Source organism: Pyrgilauda ruficollis, unplaced genomic scaffold (genome assembly GCF_017590135.1).
Source record: "Pyrgilauda ruficollis isolate IOZ18807 unplaced genomic scaffold, ASM1759013v1 scaffold24, whole genome shotgun sequence".
Classification (NCBI taxonomy): domain Eukaryota; kingdom Metazoa; phylum Chordata; class Aves; order Passeriformes; family Passeridae; genus Pyrgilauda; species Pyrgilauda ruficollis.
In genome coordinates, this window is record NW_024523648.1 from 6,610,167 (window position 1) to 6,629,428 (window position 19,262).

The following is a 19,262-nucleotide window of genomic DNA, read 5'->3' on the forward strand; positions in this document are numbered from 1 at the left end:
AACTCTAGGATAGCTCATTTGGTTGTCTTTGTACGTGTAGGAGATATCCATTTCAGTCGCTGAAATACTGGCTACTCTTAAAGCCAATTTTTGCATTAGACCTTCTTCAAAATGTGGACAGTGCTTGCTATTGTGTGGTGGTGAAACAAAGCACACAGCAGGATGAAGATGCACTTTTTATTTGTGCAATTGCCAAACAAAGTCAATGGCAGTGAAGCAGCATAAATTAAATAGCAGGAGTAAGTAAGTAAGTGAAATCATAGTAAGTGAAATAGTAAGTGAAATAATCTATTCATAATTAAAAATTGATTGGAGACATAGATTCCTTGTGGTTAAAATAAAAGAAATCACTTCATGCCTACTGTGAATGCAGTTCAGTTTGGCAGTGTCTGAAGACTGTCATGTCATTAGTCCTTTATAATCCTAACCACATGCTTCCTCTCCTAGCTCCATCACAAAAATCCCAACCTGGTTAAGCATTAATTACCTCCTTCCTTCATTCACAGGTGCCACAAAGAATTCAGTCTCAAAGTAGCACCCACATTACATTTTCAGAGAACCGACAGAGCTGAAAACTGAAATACTTAAGTAAGAGATGCCATAATAGTGGCACTGAACTGAAATGGTTCAGGAAAGACTAGAAGGCCCCCTAAAGATTTGTGGGATTTATGTTGGAGATTTTATGGCAACACTATATCCCTCAGCACACGGTGCTGCTGGCAGAAGCTCCTTCCCTCACCAAGTGCTGGGATGAGCTTCGTTATGCTGGAGACATGATTTTGGCCAAGGTTATGTGGCTGCAGGGGCATGAACAGCAGGATGGGACAGAGTGGCCCTGGAGGTTCTGGGTTATTGCCTGGCACCACAGGGAGTTCCAGCTGCCACAGCATGACAGTGAGCCAGGGTGTGGGTCACCTGGACACACCACAACTCCTCATGGCTGCCATTTAGGAGAGAGATAGGGAGCTGGGGAAACTTTCTCCGCAGGAATAATGGAGAATATAAATAGAACCTGCACTGCTGGGTTTCTTTTGCATTTCCTTTCAATGAGATAGGATTTGAATGAGTCCTCATCATCCCTGCATGCTCCTAAAACCCTTTCCACATGCCTCCCCTTTCCCTCCACAGTTAGTCTCACCACTATGTTCATATGATATAAAAACTGACCTTCACTAGTGCCTAATTTTCAGATGCCCAAAAGGCTGTTTCTTTGCATAAATGCCTGGAATTAGAGTTAAAAATAATGAGGATTAATAATTTTATTCCTAAAGCACTCCCCCTGGTGATGGACTCCAAGAGAACTGTACTATATATTTAAGTATATGATAACATGTAGGAAAACATAAGAATGGTCACTGAACAAACCTTGATAACTTATAAGAGGGATGAAATAAGACAGTGAAAAGTGACTAAATCCCAAGAAAAAAGAGCAAAGCCTGTGGTAGGAAGAGATGAATATGGAATAATCATATAAAAATTAGCAAATTTTTTTGCTAATAATTTTGTTAATATTTTAAGAGGTAAGAGACCATTATCACATTTCTCAGTTTGGAGAAAAAGGGATCTTTGAATTCAGTGCAGAGTAACTTCAGCAGCTCAGGGCCATTCCAGCACACTCCTTGCTGCTGGAGCATGGCATTCCCTGAGGTGGTAGTGCCTGGTGGAGGTTGCTGCAGTGAAGGGCTCGGCGTGTGCTGAGGAAATTCACCCGGTATGAGCTCAGGGAGGATGTCATGAATGCTGCCAGGGCTCGGACTGCTCCCAGCTCCTAAAAGCCCTTCCCTCCCTACTCAAATCAAGTAGTTTCTTCTTAGGCAGTCCCTGTAAAACAATCCTGTAACACACTAATGGTTGGAAATGGAGGCCTGAGCAAGTATGCATGTTGACAGCTCTGAAATGCAGAGAAAGGAGGGGAGAGCATGGGAGAGGTGTGGAAGGAGCCCTTACTGACAATCATGATAAATGTTTGTGGCTTTTCTTTCACACTTGGAAGTGTAACAAACACCAGATTAAGCATTTGCAGGTAGGAATTTGGGCAATCTTTATTTAATGATGTTCAATTCTGTGTGTAATACTATTGTGTGGCTTTATTATTACAATCTGTTTCTACCTCTCCCTCTCCTTGCCTACACCCCCAGCTCCCACTGCAGTCAGACATGGAAACTAAGGATGACCTGTTTCTACTGAAAACCTTCTCTCACATCTTTAGAAACAATAATGCATTTCTAAAGGCTGTAAATATAGTTCTCGTAGTATTGCTTAAAAATCTATCCAGATTTTATTTTCATAGGAACTGGTTTTTTTTACAATATCTAACAGTCCTTCCTGTTGGTAGCCTTTCCAAAAGAAGGAAAAGTATCACAATGGTAAGTCATCAGAAGGGAGGGGGAGAAAAAAAAAAAAAAGAATCAGAAAGCTTTTCCATGGCATTACCAAGATAATCCAGTCCACATGTAGCTCTGCACATGAGCAAGCAACCCCATGGACTGGAGCAAGTCTCTACACACATGTGTAAATCAAGGCCACATAGTTCTGCTTGCAGGATCTGAGTTCTGCTTCAATTCTGAAACAGAGTAAGATTCACATGGTTGTGATTCACATTGAATTTGAGCCTCAAATTTGAACATGCCAGCTTGTCATCAAGCTAGCTGCCTTTATTTTATTTTTGGCTTTTTCTTTGTCAGTGCAAGCGTCTTATATTTCAGACATATATATATTTTGCGAGGCAGCTCAGTCTGTTGAGCCAGGATCTTTCATCAAGGAAAGAAAAGTGCATTGCTTGATTCTAAGAGAAAGAAGAAAACATTGCTAGCTTATTGGAATACATCCAAACTGTCTGTGACACCTTAAAATACCATACAAGTAGTGCAATTTGTCATAAATTAAAATATAAATTGGCTTTAAAACACACATAGTCTGATTAGCTTGTGACCAAGTATAGCATTCAATAACATATCTTGATACAGTCCTACAGCTCTAGTGGTCTCTAGGGATTTTACTGAATCTTCTGTGTTTAAAAAGAATAATGGATTCACTGTTTTACAGCATAATTCTCATTTTTATTGAAATGTCCCTCCTAATTTTGTCCTCAAATTTTCTGGAAGCCATGGTTTGATGCTTTTCAACTTTGTTCCTCAAATCTCCATAGGTAGCAACCCCACCACCACAAAAAGAATCCTCAATCCCAAATTTTGACTCTTTCATTAAGATATTAAACAAGCAAGCAACCAATTAATATTTCCTTGCAAGGAAGCCAAAATAGTTCAGATATTTCCATAGTGATGGATGAGCAAATAGAAAGATGGTTACCATTTCCAGTTCTGCATCACATCCACAGTTTAACCTCTCATTACAGGCTGAAGGCTGTGGCAGAGATTTCCATTTCAGGCACCATGCACCATTGTCATGACTGTGTGGCTTGAGGATAAGAGTAGGATCACTTTTGGACAGTCAGATTAAGATTAGAAGCTGAGAAACTCGTTACCATCTCATGTCTGTGAAGACATGACCAGTAAAAGAAGCTGCATTTCTGCTTTTCTTCTCTATCACAGCCCTATGGACTTAAGTGTCATTTAAGGGATGTGAACATAATGTCTGGCCTTGCTATATTCCAGAGTTCCAATCTGTGCTAGGAAAGCTTGCCCAGTTTCCTCCAGGTGGGATTCCCTTCCCCAGATCCATATTGAACATCCAAGATTAGCCCTGGGGAAAACTTAATTGAAGTCATACTTTAGTATTAAACAGACATTTTTCTTTTTACAAGAACTTTAAACTAGAATGAAGAAAACTGAAAATTTCATCATGAAGCTGCAAACTACTTTTCTGAAGAACTGCTTTTGTTAAATTTGTCCATTTCTCACAATTGCAGTAGAAATAAAGACCATGACTGCTATGCTTTATTTTACTTGAAGTTTCATGACCAGTTTTCATTATCACTAGCACACAGAAAACTAAGACCTTCTTCTTAAGCTACACTACTGTGACCATGGAAAAATTGAAGAGTCAAAAGCAGAACCTCATCTTTGCATCTCCTAGTCAACAAAAAAAAAAAAAAATGCAGTAAGTGCACATTAAAACAATAGCACTTTGCTAACTTAATAGTATCTATGTGAAATATCCTATGTGGACAGAATGCTTTGAACTATAAAATATCTTTATGTGTTTAAAGGATAGAACCGTACAAGGTATTTCATGTAGCGTTTTATAGCATACCAATATATCTTTTAATTCATGTGCCAGAGAATCAAAGAGATCTTTTGACTGCATACTATGTGATGTTTTCATTAGATACTTTTATAATGTGGTGGTGATTTTAGAATTTATCTCTCTATAGTATAGTTCATTGCCTGGCTCTTTTTTTCAACAGCTTCCTTATGGCTAGGTGATGGTTTGAAAACTTGGGAGTATTTCCAAAAAGCATAAGCAGAAGAGAGTTGTTCTAACTGAAAACAATTTTACTAAATAAAGAATAATGCTTCTATAAATATATATTAACTGTAGACTTCCTTAATTTATTCATTTTCAGATTAGTTCTGCTTTTCTGTACTGAATACTGTAGAATACTGTACAAAATTCAGCCCTTTCATATGATCGTATTGAAATCAAAACAATGGGATAATTGTGAAGAGTTTCCAGCAAATTATATGTGCTTAAATTAAATAAAAATAACACTAGGATAAATCAAGCCCCTAATTAGATAATTGAAACTGCATTTTCCCTTCCCTTCCCTTCCCTTCTCTTCCCTTCCCTTCCCTTCCCTTCCCATACAGACCTAGAAGATGATGATGAAATCTAAACAGTTTTTGAGCCCAATACAGACAGAAGCCTGTCATTTATGGCTGAGTGATTTAACTACTTCCAATTGAAAAAAAAAACCCAAACAATGCAAGCTAGAGCAGGATTTGCACAGAGGAAGAGTCAGCAAAATCGGAAACAACTCACAACTTCTAACCACAGCCACCAGGGAAAATACAAACAACAAGTTTGTATTCCTTGGTTTGCTCTGTGTTTTGTTTTGGGAGCTTTACAGACACCAGACTTTGATTTTTCCCAACCAGCAGTAGGTATACATGAAGTTTTTGAAGCATATACTTAGGATATTTATGGATACCGCTTCCATTTCAAGTCAAAACAACACAGATCCTTCTCTGGTATGAAACGCTTGTTTCAGAGAAAAAATGCCAAGTAACACTGGTGATTTTCAAGTCACATTTGGGATCTCTGCCACAGGTCAAACAGCTGTCAAATTTATTGGTGCTCCAAATCAACAGACAAGGCACACATTTTCACATCTGTTCAAAACCACCAAACCAATGGTTTTGTCTTTTGTTTGCTTGCAGACTAAGGCTCAAAATGCAGTCACGGCTCTGTGCCCAAACCATGTCAGAACTATAAGTTAAAAGCATACCTGATGGTAAACTGAGGAAAGGCTTACAAAGATGAAAAAATGGGGCACCATTTTGGTCAAGCTCTGCTTCAGAAAGAAGAAATCCATGATCTACAGCCTGGCATCTGGCCTAAATTATTTAATCTGTTACAAGGCTGACAGTTTTGGCATCTCTGTCTTTCATTGTTCCTTACAAGTTTGTAATGCCTGGGTTGCAGGCATTCCTGGTGGGCTCTGGAAGCCCTTCCCTACAAGGAGGCCGTCCATCATCGTATCTCCAAGCAGTCTGAGGTCTCCAGCTTCATACATAGAGCTGCCCCTGGAGCAAAACAGAGAGTGTGCTGTTAACTATTTAACTGTTACCCAAATGAAACTCATATATTACAGTCTTAGAGTAAAAATAAAACAGAACAACACAGTTTTAATTGCTATTTCTACAATAAAATTGTGGCTTATTTATAAGTTGGGATTTTATTACTTACTGCAATTTATACACACTTTATCTGGAAGCTCATGGTGGGCAACAAAGGACTGCTCACATTTGTTTTTTTCGTGACTTTTCCTTGAAAGCATAACTGCATCTTAAAATATGGTAAAGTAGTTTATAAGTAAAATGAAAAAAGCTTACACGGAAGATTACATAAAATACATCTGTCTTTTCAAACCATTGAGATACATAAACAACTCATTAAAAACTGAAAAAGCCAAAGAAAAGGACAAAAGACCTTTTAATAAGAAGTCATTTTGAACAGATTTTTTTCTGCTTTTCAAAAGACAGGATGTTACATTGTTCCTAGGAAGATGATCTCAAATGATCAGGAAAAATACCAAAAAATTTCAGTAAGCACTGTCCCTGAGACAGATTATGCTAAAGATTAAAAAAAAAAAGAAAAAAAAAATTGCAAGTGGAGATGTCATTTCAAATAGAATCCAGGCTCTTATTTTTCCATTGCAAAGAGTTTTCTTTTATGTCAAATGAAATTTTAAGATCACCTATGAATTTGCAACTGAACCCTTTACTGCCAAATCTGATTCCAATCCCTAAAAAATCTGTTTCTGTAATATGGCCAGCAGTGCAGTAACTTCTAAAAGGTAGCCAGACATATTGGCAAAAAAAAATATATGTGGTTAATCAACTAAAACTATGTAGTAGTTTGGGAACAATCAATCAATTTCCAGAACTTTTAAGGCATGCAGTTGCTGTGAGGATATCCAAGAACAATAGCAACACTAATGGCTAATGTACACAGATGTTTTTGAGATGGTCTTGTCTTTATTTTTTATTTTCAAAACACTTCTGCACAATTTTAGGCTCTACTGTTAGACAAAAAACAAACCCATCACAAATAAATTCCAGATAATAATACAAATGTAGAGGGACAGTAGGTGTCACTTTGCACCAAGATAAAATAAGCACTACCAAAAAGAGGTTTGTGTTCAACCAGTGGTGTTTTCTCAATCTTTGCTTACCACATAATAACTTGGAGACTTAAACAGAGAATTAGGCAAAAATGCATACAGTGCTGGGATACTGAAAACTCTCTGAGTTACTCCTTGAGGCATCATAGCTGGTAACTTGAAAGATGCTTCAGCAACTTGAAAACTGTTCTGTCTAAATGCAGAAAATATCTCATTTTTAATAAAAAAAGCTGAACTGCTCACTTCCACCTTCACACTTCAGCCTGCCTGGCATCCAGGAACTCTCTGCTAAATTCCTTGAGGGGCTCATTAAAATACATTGCACAAAGTCACCCCTAAAACACGGCAGTAAGTAACAGTAACCCATAAAACATAGTAGCACTTTCTGAAGTTCTTTAAAATAGCTGGGGGAGAATTCCAACCACTCTTATGCTCCCTTAATACTGTAATACTGTGGTCTGAGCTCTGACCAAAGAGATGTGCGACCAAGGTTCACTTCCTGGCTGTATCTCAGAGGATTTCAACTCCTGTTTACCACTTCCTGACTCTTTATACATCAGGTTGCTGGCTTCCATCCTGAGAGAGGTTTATGTATGTATATTACATTAAACTCATCTTGGGTAAGTTAGCAGACACAGCAGAGGAACCAAGAGATAGGCAAAAGCAGCACCTGTGTAAGGACAGTACCCAACTCGCTGTGTGTTCTGCTGTAAATTATGGAGTTGCCTTTAATCTCCTTAAAAACACTTTTAGAAATCTGTGATCAAAGTAAACATAATAGCCCTGCCACATGAAATGAAAGCCCAGATTTTTGCACTTAAACCACTGTAATCCTATTTAGGTCATCTGAGAATGAATAGTGTTTTGGGTCTAGTTTTGTTTTCCCTGATGAAACCAGCTGCTTTTCCACTCTAGAATCCGGATTCTGATGTAGGCTACTTGCTCCTTTGGCAACAAGCACTGCAGAGATGGTCCTCCCTTGAACTGGCACCATCTAGCTGTTTTGGACTTTTTATTGGGATTGGAGGGTACTGGATTGTGCCTAGCAGGAAGATGAACTGAAAATTACTGAAGTATTTTTGTAAAAACATCTTAAAAAACGATACCATACACATAGCTTTACTTTTCTGCATAAATTTGACAAGTTGTATCATTGTTAATATGATGGTTTTTAAAATTTATGTAAGATGTTTCCAAAGCTACTATGATCACCCAGATCAAGGTGGAAGATTGGGTTAAATTTTACCTGAGTATTTTGGAAACACAACTTTTATGACATAGAACCCAGTTAGTCTTTCTTCATGCTTTTTCTCTTGCCGTGACTCCATTTGTTTCAGAGGTCACAGTTAAAATTTCAAAGATTTGCAGGTGATTTTGATTCATATTTCCCTGATAAACTTTAATAAAGCAGATCAGATTACTCTGCCCTATGAGTAAGTTAACTATGCTCCTATTTATTTGAGAAGCAGTTCTTGTATTCAGGTATGTAAAAACATTTTATAACCTCAAATATTTTTTTCTTTTCTCTTGAAGGTTAGCAGCAGTTCTGCTGTACATGGAACTTTTGTGATCCCAAATCATTAACAGAATCTATGTCTAGACTAAATACTACATTTTAAAGCAAAGTATTTCAAAAACCAGCTACTCCTCGATTTACATACCCAGGCTTAAATTTTAGGTGTTTGTTTCCACTGTAGCAGATGATGATGATGTCATTAACACCTAAATCAGGACAGAAAAATGCCTGGTTTTAGGTGTTAGTGACATCATAACTAATTCAGGGAGCACACTGCACCCAGAACTTCTAGGCCTGGCAAGAAAAAGAATTGATGTCAAAACACACTTGTTTAAAAGATACCATGTCTAAGACAAAACTAACCAAGATCTTGCTGTGGAGATCTTAAAAACTTTTTTAAAAAAAGCTTAAAAAATATTTTGCTGCTCACAAAGAAAATGGTTGAAAATATGTGTAAAACATATGTTTTGGTGTTTTGAAGTGATTTGCTTCTAACAATAGAACTGCACACTCATCACTGGTCATGAGATAAATGTGGTTTGGGGGATCTGTGTTATGCCAAGACTCAAAGAATTTAATATGAGCTTTGTTTTGGAGCAATGGTAACAGCAAAAGTGAGCTGACATGCAGACAGTGGTGACTTCAAGTTTCTGAAAGCTACATGAACACTTAAGATCCAATTATTCAAAAAGCCCTGTGTGACATGAAAACATCTGACCCACTAACCAGCTGCAAGACTTTCCCAGACTCTCATCAGCACATGTACCTTTGCAAACTCTGCTACAGCCCAGAGGAGAGTAAACTCCCTTCCTGCACAAGTCTTTTGCAACTCTTGGGGCTGTGCTTCATCTCTTTGCATAAATTGACTTGTTTATGTCTGTTACTGGCATTGTACCACATCTCCTCAGAGGAAAAGCTCAAGGGCTGCTGGTGCCTACAAGAGTTTGCTAGCAGAGGGTGCCACAGAGCACAAGTACACAATTATTTTCCAAAAGCAATGTACATTACACACAGACTAAAATATTGCATGGCTGTGGATATAAATCCAAACACTAAGGATATCTATTCTATCAATTACCTATTATATGTATTCTCCATTTCATGTGCCCCTGCATACATTCAGACACTCGCAGAGCCACCCATGTTATTTGCACATTTTTTCCTGTTCAGTTTTAATCTGTTGGGCCCCAATTTCTATTTGTAATGGAATATGATGTTCAACACAGACATAGAGCCCTCTAGAGTGTTTGACATTTCTGCCCCTCACCTTACAACTCTGTAAAATATGGCCACAGCTAAAAAGGCTGGAATAGACTAAGAAGAAATTTAGGGTCACCTGAGAAAATGAAACAAAGAGATCTAAGAGCCTTTGAGTGGCTCTGCTGCTGTCCTGTGTCACTCCTTGAAAATAACGAAAGGAGCTGATGTTATCTTGTCTTTTTCATGTGACTCACACTTTGCTTTACATTAAATTCAGGTGGAAATGCTGGGATTGAAGACCGGCAAAAGCAGGTCATCAGCACAGTCTGAACGTGCTTGCCTTACTCAGGTAAGTAGATACCATGATGTTAACACATAGTAAAACCCCATTATTTCCCATACATGAAATGCTTGCAGGCTTAGGTCTGCCACTGGAGACTCAAGTGCTTCAAAACAAGTAAATAGTGAGGAGAAACAGGAAAGGAGAGAAAAAAGTTCTGATGAAGCATGAATGGAAAAAAGAGTGGCAATAACATCAATTGCTGAAGTACCATTTATGTTCATGATATAAGGTCTCACCCATCTGTCATTTCATTTAACAGCAGAAGGTGGGGGCAGCCCCTCCATGTCCTGTCCTGTAGTCTGCATATTTCTTTAACCTTTAAAATCACTTCCGCAATTTCTTTTAAACAGGGATTACCAAACTGGCAACAAACTATAAAAGTAAATGCATTTACAATATGCCCTCTAGATAGCTTTACTGTCACGGAAATAGTTTTGCTGTGACCATGGGCTGTAGGAGCAAAAGACTGGCAAAATTACATGGTTTGCAATGATAAAATTCAGGTTTCAGCCAAACATTTTGCTTCTAACCTGCAGCCATCTCAGCTGTGAAGTGCTTATTAAGTTCCTTTCGTGACCACAGGACCTGCAGTTTGTAAATGCTGCAGGTGTGAAGGCATTGTGTGGCACTTTTAGGTTAGTGAAAGAAGATTGGTATTCATGGGTGAAATATTCCCTTTATTCAGTGGAAGAGAAGTAATGTGTGTGGGGGTGGAGAGTGCAAAGCTGATGATAGAAAGATATAAATAGAAACAGACTTCCACAGAGCACCTCAGCCATTCTATTGTATTGCTGCTTCAAGCTTTTAAGTCTTCCCACAATGGCCAAGCCCTGGGATTTTTCCTCTAATGACACAAACTTGCTGTATCTCCTGCCATTAAACTATTTTAAAATTTTACCTAATCTTACTTACTTATCATGGAGTAACAGTAATAGTGCCAGACTATACTAAACCAGCGGCTTTTATATCTTCTTCTATATCTTCTATAGAGTTGAGTGTGATTAGACTGTCAACTGCTCTCATTCACACAGGAATACATCCCCAGAAAGTTGTGACTGACAGTAGGCTTCAAAAATACAGTATTATTTTATAGTTGTGTACTCAGAGGTTGGTGGAGAGCTTCCAATGGAGTCTTTTTGCTTTGTATTCTTTGTGGTTTTCTGCTTTCAATGAGATCCTGACAGTGTCTCTGATGTATTACTATGAAGTTATTAAGATAGAATATAGAATGTTTATGAACTTTTTGTCAGGCCAGCAATGTAAAAAATGTATTACATGTAGATATATCACCTGTACACTGAAAAGTGGTTTTCAAGAGCTACACTTAATCCCACATTTTTTAAATTTTCTTTTCTAATTTGACTACAGACATGTAGGAGTCTGAATTTTTCAGCTCCAAGTGCGCTGCATTTTTAAATCAACAGGGGAGTCAGGAAGAAAATGCACATGGTTTGTAATGCTGGCTGACATACTGCATTATTGACAAACCCCACCAAAAAAAAAAGCTAGCATTTCAAAGTAGATGATGTAGACAAACATCTAACACAAATTCTAAGACAATTTTTTCTTTAAAGAGAAGTTCAGAAAACTGAACTGAAGTGGGTTAACACTGAAACTGCTCCAGACTGAGTAACAGCAGATTCCCTTGCTTACATCTCTTCCATGTTACTGGCAGTTGCTGAGCAGACAGTAATATTTCTCATTACTAACATTAAATGGAGAATATTCTATCCCTGTGAATCTAGGAGAAACTTAAGCAACATCTGAATTCACCTAGCATTCAAATTAAGGGGTGTGTTGTCTTGGCTAGGGCACCAGCTTATTTTCTGCTAGACCATGAAATCTTTACAATTGTCAGAGCCTCAACACTTCATTCACAAGACATGGACATGATTAAGTACCGACTCAAGGAGACTAATACCTCCTCTCCAGTTACCAGCACACATGCCCCTGCACCATTTGCAAGATCCCAGGCACTGAAGGGAGCAAATACTGATCAGCAAGATTCCAGAAAATCACCCACAATAGCACTAAAGTTGGAAGATAATAGTTATAGCAACAGGAACAACAATGGCACATTCATCTGTTTTTTTTAGCAAAGGGGTTTTTTTTTAGCATTTAAATATATAACAGTACATTACAAGCCTGAATCAAAAGACAAGTGGAAGAGAATTTTGAACCAGCATTTCTTTCAGGCACACATTACTTCAGGCATTTGAAGAAAGTGTCGAACAGCTTCCCCACCCACTTTCTCAAAGTGGAGGAGAAATTGCTCTCAAATGTTGGTTATAAACTTGTAATCTGAACTCCAGCCACTCGGCAGGGCTGCAGAAGAATTTACGATGTGCTAAATATTTCCTTTGTTCTTCCCAGTGGTAGCCTGCTGTAGCAATTAGAAAGCAACTGACTGCACATGTAAGCTGTGGCTCTTTTCTAAAGAATTGTTCATAATTGTTAGAAGCCTTCCTAAGCAGGACTTGCTCTGCTAATACTGCAATACTTTAGGTGCGTGCGAATTAATTGTATGTATGATTTTTTCTCATCTTCTAATCTTTGTCCTGTCCTCTAGGTACTTTCCTACTGGGACAGAAGGCAAACACAACTGTCGACCATTGCTGTAATTTAGCCATTACTAACTGGGTACCTGAATCCCTTTGTCTTTATTGGGTACCTAGGTACATTCCATAGGAACAATGTGTCCAGGTAAATGATCCAAACCACTACAACAACATTTGTTTCCATTGCTGCATGAACATAATTCAAAATAAAATGCAATTCTTCTTGATTCCAACAAAGAAAGCAGTCTCCTAAGCCATTCTGTTGCACACTGAGAGCACAGGATATCGAACCTCATGGAGGCAAATTTGATGTAAGCTTGCTACGAAAGAAATTGCAAAGAAATGTGCCTTGGAAAGACTGCAGGTATTGCAAATAGGAAAGATGGCTTTGGTAGCTATCCTCCCACCAGCATCCATTGCCTTAGACATAACTACAGACAAGGTAATAAGCAGGACAATGTAGATAAACTGGTACAGCTGCCATAGCAGGAGCACAGGACATGGTGAATGAGTAGGCTGCTAGTGAGAAGATGAACAAATGCACTGAGCAGTGACATCACTGCTCTCCTGGGAGTGAGAGCTCACGGTGAGGAATACGTTAGCTCTCCTGGGAGCAGCTCTAGCCAGCCTTTTGCGGTCGGTCACCTCCTGCCCAGGGCTCAGTATGCAGGTGCTGGCCAGGACCCAAGGGCAGCCCCACAACCTTGCTGCCCGTGCTGCCTCTGCAAAAGAGGTTGAGAGCAGCAAGGAAGCCAGAGGGAAAGCTTCCTCTGCGTGCCAGCAGCAGGATCCATGGGATTTGGCCTTGGAATTCCTGTGGAGCTTTAACCACTACATCAAAGTGAGCTCCTTGGCATTTGTATGCTATTGCTTAGCCCCCTGGCTTTCCTAATCCTGGGGAGGGTGTACCATACTTTCCCTCTGAAACCTGAGGGAAACACAGTTCCCTAGTCAAAAAACTGCCAACATCCATTGAAAAGACAGCAAAATACCACCTCTGGCAGGTGACCTTCAATGTAAACCACAAGACATACAAGTTGAAAGCAAGCTTTCACATACAGGCTTTGGTTCGAGCACACGCTCCTCTGTGGTGGCCTTTGCCCTGTTGCACCACCTGGTAATGTCTGGAATCAAGTTATTTATAGTCTATACAATGAGAAGTCAAATGAGTTGGATGGTTCAGAGTTTTGGTAATGAGATACAGAGGTTTCTGTTTTGGGCTTGCTGTGTCAGACTCAGGCTGGACTGGTGTAAAGGAGTGGAAGTCATTGCCATCCAGTCGTGAAATGGACTTTGTTTGTACACCCTTCCTTTGAAGGCTCTGCAGACAAGCCAAGGAGGAAGACACACTGAATACTCTCTTTCTTCCCTAGATTTGACCCTTACTAGGCAGAGCAAAGATGCTCCACAGCCAGTGCTTTAACACCTTCCTAAGAGTTTGGTGAGACACAGTTTCCAGAGCATATCCAAACTCCTTGTGATGAAATTGGCAGAACGGATCCCAGCTTGTGCTACTGCCTCCTATACTTTAAATGTAAGCATGAATGGAGAGACTGTCCAGACAGCACTCACAGCTACATCTGCCACAAGAAAAAGTCATGCTTTTACTCTGTGCTATTTCATTGGCTGTGGTATTTCAAACACAGCCCTGCCATCGATTCTTTAATTCAAGACAACAACCAGTTTACTTATTCAACTGGCCAGCTTCTCATCACTGTTATGAACTTGTATCTCCTTGGATTTTTAGGGCAAATTAATAACCTCTGAGATCAAGTCATCCTCTGTGCCAATGTGAGTGCTGAATTTTGTTGTGGTTAGTTGTCACAGGACTAAAGGGTTCATCATCCTGACACTCAAGTCTCATAAGATGCCTTGAAGCATAACCCATCCCCAGCTGCCATGTTACAGGGAGAATCCTGATGATCCCATCTTTTTGCAGTTTTAGTAGTGATATGAACAAAAATATTATTTCCCTTCTTTTGTGTCATCAAAAAAATATTGGTGTATGTGTCCTGGGTTGCTTTTACTATTCAGCTTTCTCATATATAAAAATAAAGATACACCAGCTGATAGGAAGAAATCAGAACAAGAGAAAAAATTCAGTGGGTGTTGAAGATAAAGGTAACACTTACAGGTTATGTTCAAAAGACTGCAATCAACACATGGAACCAAGGGGATCTATTTGATATTCTTAGTGCTCATTTATTACTTGTTTCTTGGAGATGCATACTTGTGTCTCAGCTTTGTATTGCAGGAGCAATGCCGCCACACACATTCCCTCACTCATTTTTTTTCCTTGCTTTGACCTACTGAGAGGAACACTTTTCTACAGGCTCTGCCAGTGCAAGAGGATATCAGTTGTCTCCTGGACTCTAACTTTCCATCAAACAGCAGTTGTAAATCTAAGCACTAAATTGATTAATTTTTAGCACTATGTGTTAAGGCAGAGCCAACAAGGCCAAAATATTATTAACTCATTAGGTACCACAGACACATTGCAATAGTCCTTGGTGCAAAGAGCTTCCAATTCAAACAGGTAAGACCGACCACAGATGTAAGGGAAAACAGAGGCAAAGTGAACAAGTTAACTCATCTAAATTCTAGAAAGAGCTCTGAATAACACAATAACATTTGATGATAAATCACAAAAAAATGTAAATGAGATCCTACATTTTGGCTCTTTTTTAGCAGAACTGAGTAAAGATTTTTGAAAAATATTGTGTTACATATTTCCTCTTATAAATGGATTCCTGATGTCATAGCATTTATATATTTAGTCTCTTAACCAAGGATTTTAAACAACTACCATTTAGTGCAAGCTCCTCATTCTCCAATGCTTGGATAAATACTGCTCTCAATTTACATAGTGAAGCTTAGAAAGTCAGGAGACTGGCTTAGCATTCTTCTAGAGAATTCAAGCCAAGGCAAGATTCCAGGAGCAACATGTGTGGTTTTTGCCTACTCAGTAGGTGACATTTGCTCTGCATTCTACTGACCTATTTTGTAGTTATTCAGTGTTGGGGTCATCACTCTCAAGACTTAAATTGTGTTGTTTTAGGCTCAGAGGTGTAGGAAAGCTTGATGGAGACAGAGCAAGACTAAGTCACTGTCTTTCATGTGAAAGAGCTGTGGACAGTGGCAGAGAAAGCACAGGTTAATATGACAGCACTGATTAACAGCTTTTGCAATTAAAGAAAAATCCTTCCCATAAGTTTTTTAAGGTAGCTCTGATAAAACATGGTCCTATAGTTTATTTTTACCTCACTGATCACTGCATTGAGAACATTAGCAAGAAGCACTGCAACAATGAAATTAAAGTTATCAAAGTGCTGTTAAATTTCATCCACTTGAACATCAGCTAGAGTCACAGTAACTTGTGCCAACAGCCTCTGATTATTTTTAAACTTTGTTTGACAGACACTTCTGGAAATGTCTTCTTGTTTTACGTCGTCAGCAGGGCTCTCAGGCTAAGTTCCTTACGTATCTCTCAATGCTGCTAAGCTGATTGGCATTTACTTGTACCCCTTCACTGTAAGAATCATGGAGTCTGACTTGGCAAGAATCATCTCCTTTTTTTTCTTTATTTTGTTTTGGACAGAACAGCTGCCCTCCAAACTTAAGCCCATCTGGTCTTATTTGAAAAATGAAGGGGCAAAAATTAAAATCAGTTCTCACCAATTAGAGGAAAGCTGTGCATAAACAATTGAAAGGTCTTTTCATACTTATGGCCTGACATTTCCACAAAAAGCTTAATTGCTTGCATGGGCCTAAAGGGTTATGTTCTTTTTTTAAGTTGCATATGCTGTCTGCCAAATACTAGCTTGGACATGCTGTGAGTGATTTTTGGATCACCAGCAGCTCTTGCTATTTTAGGCTCTGTCACAGCTTGAAATTGTAATTAATTTTGAGGATCCTGACAATCATAATTATGACCATCCTGGTGTCTGATAAGGCTCATTTTGTGCTTTTTTTTTTTTTTTTTTTTTTTTTTTTTTTGGGTAGGAAGTCTTTGTATTTAGTATTGGGAAAAACATTCCATACTGCAGACTATCATGCTGCAATAAATTTATAATTTAAAAATTAAACACCTGCCATAAAGTTGGGCAGGAAACTTGGTTCTTGTACCATGAAACTTGTAAAGTTTTCATGAATGTTCTCATCATGAATTCAAGATTCTCTGAAGCTCTATTCATAACATCATGTAATGGAAAAGCCAATCAAAAGTGACTTGTCATTGCAGTTTTGGATGCTTAAGATGCATAAAAGAGACAATTACAGGCTTATCCAGGAGGAGCCATCTATATTTTTGTAAAAGTAAACACTAACTTGAGCTGACTCTTTAGCCAACTACTTTCTCTGTCCCTGATTCAGTTGCTTTTGCTATTCTGGGATTTCTATCACTCTCTTTTCATCATATCCTTCAGTTTCTCTTTTGATTAGGAAATCCAGTTTTGGACCCGAGAGATCCCCAAAATATTGTACTGAACTGGTGTTCCAGTTGAGAGTTTCCATTCCCCTGAATATTTTCCTGTGGGACAAAAAATATAAAGTTTTGAAAAATTATCATCTGTTCCCTGAAACTTAGAAAACATTGTGTTCTTTTATGATAGGTGAAAATTCATGACATTTACGACTTCCAGATTGGCTTACATTTTGACTTCACATCACTGGCAATTTGTAAAAACAATAATGACAAGAGTACTTTTCCTTTCTGGTTTTCAGAGACATTGAACTAAAAATTCACTGGAGTTGGTTAGTGAAACAAGTACAGAGTGAAAAGAAAATATTTCTTGGACCTTTGGATTCACTTCTGATGGCCCTGGGAAATAATAATGTCCCTCAGCTGTTCTGTGGCTCTTGAAGAGAGAAAAGCAGACTGCATTTGCCTAACTGCTTAAGTAAGGATGTGCGTCACGCTGTAGTCACTGTTTTCTGAGATTTATCCTCCCTCTTTAGCAGCTCCCATTAATAGCAGAAGGAATGACACAGAGTTACAGAAGGGAGGATGTCCCTTCTGAAAGAACACTGTTGTGCGCTATTTGGAGTACAACACTCAAGGCCAGCTTGTACCTTGCAGGCTTTTTGCTGATTTGGGATACTGCAGAGCCTCAATGTAAGTAGGGAAGCACTCAAGGAGCTTCCTAGGATATGCATTCCTAGCCCAAGACTCCTGGTTAAGGAAGTGAAGACAGGCAGTTCTGTGCAATCCCCCTGTGAAAACAGCCAGTTTGGCTGCCTCAGGGTACAAGAAAGAGAAAAAAGATATGCCTACTTTCTTGTCTGATCCAGGGGCATTTCTTCCATCACTGGGATCAAGAGAATTTTTTCCTATGTTCCCCCAGCACAGCAATACCAATCCTACCTGCTTTCATAGCATCCTTTTGTTTTCCCTTGAGAAAGAGTTAACTTTCAGGACACAAAATATAGTTCTGGTTTCCTATTTGTACCATGTTCAAACAGTTTTTAAAGGAACCCTAAGCCCTAATATCATGCACATTTGAAATGATAATTTTAATTTTTTGAAAATAAACACTGTGAGTTTCCAGCTCCTCTTTCTTCACCAAGTTTTCTGGTGTAAACTAAGTAGATACTAAATGCTGGGGGAGAAACAAACAGGCAATGAAAAGATCCCATTACTTGTTAGGGTTTCTAAAGGAACTTTGTGATTTTGTTTGAATCCAGATTTTTCAATGCCCAGAACTAGTAAGCCGGGTTAAATATTTACTAAACAGAATTAATGCATTAAAAAACTCTCCTAATTTTAATGGGTAGGGGAGCTTGGAAGTCACCATTTTTATTCTGTGAAAAACTCAGATTTAAACATGCCCAGCTTTTAGGTCTAAGCATAGATGTGAGAAATTCATAGGTGATGTCATGGATCCACTTCAGAGCTACAGCCATGAAGAACCTGTCTGTCAGAGAGATTTTTAACCTCCTTCTCAGTTTTTGCCCAATCCTATTGAAATGTTTTATTTTAAATTTCTAAACAGCTAAAAATCTGCTGTTGGATATGCCCAGGAACCTTTTTTTACAGGACTGAGCAGGTTGCTATTTTTCTCATTCATGATGCTCAATGGGATTTGCAAATTGTAGCCTCACTGGGCTCTCAAATGAGATTTGCTCTGGTAGCCACTTCTTTAATACCATTAAATATTCAAGCCCAGCAAAACTATAACCACTGAAGAGATTAGTAGTGGTAACAATATTTATGCAACTTTGGTTCTATCCTTTATCTGCCTATTTCATACACAAGGCTACTGTTTGTCCTGGAATGTGAATACCCTCCTCTTAAAACAACTCCAGGTTTTCAAATGAAGCCATCACTCGTTGACATCGGAAACCAGGGTTTCCTTTCTTATCTCAGGTGGTCTGCCAATATGTCCGATTGTACTCAAACTTTTCCTTTATTTAGGCCAGTATATTAAAATATTTATTTTTGTCTCCCAGTGTATCCTCTAGACTGGCTGTTGTAACATTTTCTTGAGGATGAAAAAGAAAATACTGAACCCAGAGTGGGAAGCACTGAAGCCACTGGGTGACTACAGATAAGGAAGGACTGAGATGCATGATAGTCATCAGCTCTGAGATTGTACTTATTGAAATGGATCTTTAGATATTCCACTTTATTCAACATATAATTTTTACAGTGAGTACTTGATTAAAGAGCAAGATAGTGAAGTTTCACAGAGATACTTTGGCATCAACTTCTGGGTACTTGTTCTCTTCTCTTCCTATCCATAGCTGTTCACTCAGTGTAAATGTTCCATCCGGACTGTCACTTCACTCAGTTGTATTTTGATTTCAGTCTCAAACTATTGCACTGCACAAAGATTAATGCAC